Source organism: Pristiophorus japonicus, unplaced genomic scaffold (genome assembly GCF_044704955.1).
Source record: "Pristiophorus japonicus isolate sPriJap1 unplaced genomic scaffold, sPriJap1.hap1 HAP1_SCAFFOLD_110, whole genome shotgun sequence".
Taxonomy (NCBI): domain Eukaryota; kingdom Metazoa; phylum Chordata; class Chondrichthyes; family Pristiophoridae; genus Pristiophorus; species Pristiophorus japonicus.
Window position 1 is genome coordinate 1154812 of NW_027250756.1, and position 7715 is coordinate 1162526.

Here is a 7715-nt window from a genome sequence, read left to right on the forward strand (position 1 = left end):
TCCAATCCACTGTGACCGCTCCAGAATGCAGGGAATTTTGAGAAATTATAACGAATGCATCCACTACCTCTGCAACCACTTCTCTTAAGACCCTACGATGTAAGCCATCAGGTCCAGGGGACCTGTCTGCCTTTAGGGCAATTATTTTACTAGTACTACTTCGTTCGTGATAGTGATAGTATTAATTCATCCCTGCCTATATCCGCTTTATTATCCACTATTGGGTTGTTTATTAGTGTCATCTACTTGAAAGACCAATACAAAATATTTGTTCAACGCCTCTGCCATTTCCCTGTTCTCCATTATTAATTCCACAGTATCATCCTCCAGGGGGCCAACATTCACATGAGCAACTCTTTTCCCTTTTATGTATTTGTAGAAACTCTTATTATCTGTTTTTATATTTAGTGCTAGTTTAATTTCATAATCTATCTTCCCTCTTTAATAATGTTTTTAATCTTTCTCTGCTGGCTTAAAAACAATCCCAATGCGCTGCTCTCGTCTCCCACTAGTCTTGGCCACATTGTATGCCTTTGATTTCAATATGATACCCTCCGTTATTTCCTTAGTTAGATGCGGATGGTTATCCCTTCTCTCACAGCCTTTCCTTCTCATTGGGTAATTTTTTGTTCCGTGTTATAAAATATCTCCTTAAATGTCTGCCACTGCTCATCCACCGCCCACACCTTAGGTTACTTTCCCAGTCAACTTTATCCACCTCTGTAATCATACCTTTGTAGTCTCCTTTATTTAACCTTCGGACACTGGTTGTAGAAACACATTTCTATTCCTCCAACTGAATTTGAAATTCAACCATATTGTGGTCACTCAATCCAATACGATCTTTTACTATGAGATCTTTTATTAATCCTGTCTCATTACACAGTACTAGATCTAAGATAGCCTGCTCCCTGTTGAAATAAAGTCTCCCGGATACACTCCATGAACGCCTCCTCAAATCTAGCCAGGCCAATTAGGTTTATCCAGTAAATATGAAGGTTAAAAGCCCATATCATTATTGCCGTTCCTATTTTCCAAGCCTCTAATATTTCTTGATTTATACTCCGTCCAAACTTGTAACCACTGTTTGGGGGCCTATAGACTATGCCTAGCCGCGACTTTTTCCCGTTATTGTTTCTTATCTCCACCCAAAATGATTCAACCTTGACCCTCTGAGCCAATATCGTTTCTCACGAACGCACTAATCCCACCTTTTATTAACAATGTTACCCCAACTACTTTCCCTTTTTGTCTGTCCTTCCGAAATGTCAAATACCCTTGAATAATTCGTTTCCAGTCCTGGTCACCTTGCAACCACGTCACTGTAATTACTATCAGATCGTACTCATTTGTATTTATTTGTTCCGTCAACTCATCTGTTTTGTTTTGAACGCTACGTGCATTTACACAAAAAGCTTTTTAAATTTGTTTTTTACACTTCTTTCCTCTGTCCTACAAACTAACTTTCTACCTTTTTGCTTTTTAATTCCAACTCTACTCCCCTCCCTATTGAATCTATTATAAGGTTCCCATCCCCCTGCCAAACTAGTTTAAACCCTCCCCAACAGCACGAGGAACCACCGCCTCCCCCCTGCCCGTCGCCACTCGAGGTTATTGGTCCCGGCTCTGTTGAGGGGCAACCCGTCTGGCTTGTACAGGTACCAACTCCGCCAAAAGCAGTCCAAATGTCTCAGGAAACTAAAGCCCTCCCTCCTGCACCATTTCTCCAGCCATGCATCCACGTGCTCTATCCTCCTATTTCTGTACTCATTCGTTCGTGGCACCTGGAGTATTCCGGAGATTACTACCTTTCAGCTCCTGTTTTTTAACCTCTCTCATAGCTCCGCAAAATCTGCCTGCAGGACTTCACCCCTCTTTCTACCTATGTCATTGGGAACATATGGACAAAGAACGCTGACTGATCACCCTCCTCCATCAGCATGTCCTGCAGCCGCTCGGTGACATCCTTGCCTCCAGGAAGGCAACATATTATTCTGGTGTCACGTCTGCGGCTGCAGAAACGCCTATCTGCTCCCCTGATTATTGAAACCCCTACCATTATAGCTCTTCCATTCTTCTCTCTCCTCCCCTGTGCAGCTGAACCACCTTCGTTGCCGTGCATTTGGATCTGTTTCCACGCTGTTGGCGAGCGAGATGGCCTCGGGGGCTCGTGCACTACCTGCCTAGGCCTCCTATTCTGTCTGCTGATCACCCACTCCCTCTCTACCTCTTAAGCAGCGGGTTGACCGCCTCTAAAAGGGAATTGGGTAAATAGTTGATGGCGAACAGTTTGCAGGGCTCTGGGGAAAGTGTCTCATGGGATGCTACAATCCACTCTCTCAGTGAGCTTGTGTTTTTACCTGTAAACCTCAGTTCACCGATTTAATTCCCAGCCCTGCCGTCAGGTATTTTCTCACATATAATGTGCTATTTCTCTTTTTCTCTCTCTATCATTTATTCTATTTCTCTCTGACTCTAACTTTCTTTCCCTGTGTCAGTCTAGCTTTTTGTCTATCTCAGTTGCAGTCAATTTCTGTACGCTTTTCTCATTGGGGATCTGTTTATCTGTCCAAATATGACTTTCTCTCTGTCACTCTCTCCTTCTCTCCCCACTTCAGTTTTCTCCATACCTTATGCGTTTTCACTTTAAGTGCTGGTTCAGTCTGAGCTTGCTGATACTGGGTGGTTGACGTGCATTTTAACATTATTCATTCAAAGATGTTCAGTGTTGACGGGAAGATTACATGTTCTGTGGGTTAAAGCAAGGGGGTTTCTTTTCTAGTTACAGACGGTCAGTTCATTGCGTTATTTGCCTAACTGTTGTGCTTTTGCGGTTCAACGTTTCACCATCCACAGTTAAAAACAAGGCATATAACCTCCCACGTTTGCAGAGTATGCAGACGTGTAGGTTGCTCTGCGCTGAAAACTACCTTTTGAGTTTTCAAGCGACTTGCCGAATTTCCAAGCACTGCACTGCAGCGTGCCCATGACCAGGATGGTCGAGATGTTAATGCGTTGGAATTAAAATTCAACAGATGTGTCTCTGCTCCTGGTAAATATTCAAACAACCTGTTTTGAGAATTAGACTTAATGCTTGTTTGTTATGAAAGCGTGGAAGCGGTCCATAATCTCTGCAAATAATATACTTTAATTCACCCTTCAAGACAACGTTTCTTTATTTATAATAGGTGTTCTGCCAATTCACTGAACATAGGAACAGGATTAGGCCATTCCGCTCCTAGTGCCTATTCGCCATTCCGTTCATTCTTGGCTGAGCTCTATCTTATCTCCATCCATCTACATTGGCTCCACATCATTTTTACCAGTGTCTAGCAAAAACTATCAATCTAAAATTAACATTTTTAATTGAGCTAGTATATCCTGTCTTTTGTAGAAGATAAATCCTTTACCCTTTGCATGAAGAAGATTTTCCTAACTTCTCCGTCGAATGTCCTGCCTCTGATTTTATCATTATGTCCTCTTGTCGAAAACTCTCCCACGAACGGTGAAAAAAGCTTTATCTCTATCTATCTTATCAATTCGTATCAAAACCTTAAAAATCTCAATCAAATCGACACTTAACCTTCTATATTCCAGGGAGTACAGGCCTAGTTTATGTAATTTCTCCTCATAATTTAACCCGTGGCATCCTGGTAACATTCTGGTGAGCAGGAAGAGTGCACATTCCAATCCAGCCGATCGTTTCCAAGGGGCCGTGCCCATAAGGCGACTAGATATAATGGGTAGAAACGGCTTATTGCCCTTAGCAGAGTGCTTAACAACAAGCGGGCATAAATTTATAGTAATTAGAGAAGGTTTACAGGAGATGTGACGGGAATTTCCACACGCAGATAGTTGTGGTTGTCGAAAACGCACTGCCTGAAAGATTGGTAGAGACAGAAAACTTTAGCACATTTAAAACGTATTTGGATGTGCACCTGAAGTGCCGTAACGTGCAGAGTTATGGACCTAGAGCTGGAAAGTGGGATTAGGCTGGATAACCGTGGCACGGACAGGATGGGCCGAAATTATCTCCTTCCGTGCTGTAAACGTCTATGAATCTATTATATTCTATAACTTAGAGTACTCCAGATATAGCCTAACTACATATCTGTACAGTTGAAGAAAAACTTCCATGGCTTTATAGTCTATCCCATAGTTGTAAAGCCTAACACGCCATTAGTTGTTTTGAATATATTTGTAACTTGCAACTGCATTTTAGTGGTATGCGCACTGGGACTGCAAACCGCTTTGGAACTCCATCCCTCCAAGCTGTGCTCCATTTAATTCGGACTCGGATTTATATTTGTGAACTAAAATGGATGACCACACAATTACCTGATTGGAATCTATCTGCCACTGAATCGTCCTTTCATTTAATCTATCAATATATCTTTATAAGTTTTCGCTAACATCTGCATTAATTACTATATCACCAATATTTGCATCATCGGCAAACTGGATATCTCGCTGCCAGTTGTGTCTTAATCTTTATGAAGTATAGAATGAAACAATGTTTTTAACACTGATATTTTAAAACGTGCCATGCTTTGAAGCCCTGGTAGGGAATGTCGGAAGAGGAAGGTAGGAGTAAGATTTCAGGCCGATGACCCATCTGATCCTACAAATATACATCATGCAACTGTGCGCTGTTTTCAGACAGTAACAGCACGAGCTTGCATTCCCGTAGCATCTTTCACGAACGTAGAATGACGGAATTGCCCATCGTTGCTCAGTTTGAGTTCCGACAGTACCACCAGCCTCGAGACATCATTACAGCCTTGGTCCAAATAATGCCAAAAGTGATTTATTCTAAAATGAGGCGAGAGTGATTGGCCTTGACATCAAAGCAGTATTTGGCCGAATGTTTCATCAAGGAGGCTTCTAACGTTGAAGTCATTGCGTGGTTAATCTTCACTGCTGGAGACATACCTAGCCTAAAAGAAGGTGGTTGTGGTTTTACGACGCCAATCATCTCAGCCCAGGATATCGCTGCAGGATATCATCATCACCTGCTTCATCAATGAACTGCCCTCCATCATAAGGTCAGAAGTGGGCATGATCGCTAATGATTGATTTTTCCAACTCGAGTATCAACTCCGCAGATAATGAACCATGAATTATATCGCCTTTCCATTATTGTGCGGGGTGAAAATCTTGGAACTCCTTCTTAAACAGCACATTGGCAGTACCATCATCTCAGTGACTGAACCACAGAGCCATAGAAATTTACAGCACAGAAGGAAACCATTTAGCCCATCGCGTCCTTGCTGGTGGACAAAGCATGATCCTGCCAAATCCAATTTCGAGCTCTTGGACCATAGCCATTAAGTGGATATCCAAGTATGGTAGTGGTTCACGAAGTTTATACATCACGACCTTCTTAAACGCAATTAGGGTTGGGCAATAAATGTCAGCCTTCCTAGCTACGCCCACATCCACTGAATTAATATTTTATTCAAACGTGTTTTACAGAAAATGAAGTACTTCTTGAAGTTTAGTCACTGGATGTGCTGTAGGGCAATACGGCAGCCAATTACCACACAGCAAGATCCCATCGATACAGATATGTGCAGGAAACAAAATAGCATTTTCTCACCTCATAAAATCATAGAATCGGAGAAGTTTGCATCAGGGAAGGGGGTCATTCGGCCCATCCTGTCTCGGCCAATCGAAATAGCTATCAAGCCTATAGCACTTCCCACCTCTTGATATGTAGCGTTGCAGATTAGGGTCATTCAATCCATATACAAGTACTGCTTAAATGTGATGAGGGATTGTGTCTCCACCAAATTTTCAGTCACTGAGCTCCAGACCCAAATTCATTCTGAGCGAAAAAATTTCTCCTCGACTCTCGTGTAATCCTTTTACCAATTACTTTAAATCTATGCCCCTTGGTTATTGACCTCTCTGCTCAGGGGTATAGCTGTTTCTTCTGCACACTACCTCGGCCCCGCATAATGTGATACACATCAATTATGTCACCACTTATCCACATCTTGTCGAAAGAAAACAACCACAATCTTTCCCCATAACCAAAACTAACCAGTCCTGGGAACATCCACAACAACAGAGGAAACAAATGGAAGTGGAGGAGAATTGTTTGTTTTGAAACTGTGAGTTGTCGTGATCTGTAAAACACTGCCTGAAAGGGTGGTGAATCATAGAGTCATCGATTCTTAGAATTGTTACAGCACGGAAGAAGACAATTCAGCCCGTCGAGCCCGTGCTGACGCTCGGCTAGTCTTACCCCGTCATTTCCCCGCAGCACTGCCGATTCAATTGTAACCCTCAAAATGGAATTGGACAAATGCTTGAAGAAGCACATTTTTCAGGGCGTTGTGGAAAGAGCTGGGTCTAATTGGATAGCTCGTTCAAGAGTACGATGGACCAAGTATTCTCCATTGGTAATGTATGATTTTATGAAATGTTTTATGATAGTTTCATATAAATGACGCTGGTCATTTGCCCGTTCCACTATCCCACTTTATTTTTTTGTGTAGGCGTCTGTGCTTAGATAACGGAATTGAAATGATGTGGGATTCTGTAGCAATTCAACGCAAGTCACATACCTTATCAAGGCGCGGTGTCCAAGTGGTAAGGCGTCGGTCCCGTAAACCGAAGATCATGGGTTCGATTTTCTATTCTAAGGAGAGAAATCCCAGCTTCACCAGTCTCTTTGTATAAATGAGATCACCAGCTCTGGCAGTTCTAGTAAATCTATTCTGCCTGAGGCTTGACTTCTTCCCTAAAGCGTGTTGTCACGAACTGAACGCAATATTGCTGCTAAAGCCTCATAATTGTTTGGCATAATTTCCTTGTTTTTATACCTTATTCGTCTATTAACAAAGGAAAAGTCCTCATGTCTTCCAGATCCTGCCACATCTTTAAAATTGTACGATTTGGAGCTGGTTTATACAATACAGGGAGAGCATTCTGACCGGTTTCGGGATCATTGATCTCCAGAGGCGGATGCTTAATAGGGGATTTAAATGTTCATGTATAAATCTGGCCCCGTTAAAATAGTATCATTATTTCATATTGCCTCTCCTCATCCTACCAAAATGTATCACTTCACAATTCTCTGCGTTAAAATACATCTGCTATGTGTCTATTCATTTCACCAGTCGGTTATTTTCTTACTCCCTCTTTGTAGCAATTACTATCTGCTTTGTGCCCCTTAGCTTTTTTTTGTAACTTTCCCATTCACTAGGATCTGTGCTATTTTTTGCATTTGTGTACGCTTTTAATTTTAGTTTAACGTGGTCCCTTACCTATTTGTCGCCCATGCCTGTTTCATTTGGCCCCCAGGGTTATATTCTGATTCTGTATCACATTTAATTATTTTTAATACCTCCTATCGTTTTACCAATTCACAGATTTTCCCAGTTTGTTGTGGTCAGTCTCTGTCTCAGCCCCTTGAAGTCGGTCTTACAGAAATCTGGAATGGTAGTAGCTTTTTCTCGTTTCTCCCTGTCAAACGTTACGTTGAAGTCGATCATGTTTTGTTCGCTATTAAATACATGTTCACTTACGCTTAGGCTGTTGAATAAACCCGGCTCGTTACTCATTACTAAATGTAAATTGGCATGTCCCTTGTTCGTTCTAGAACATATTGTTGCAGAACTAGCCCGGACACACTCAAGAAATACACAATCTTTCTGACAGGTGTTAGTCCGATTATCCCAATATATATGAACATTTAAATCCCCTAT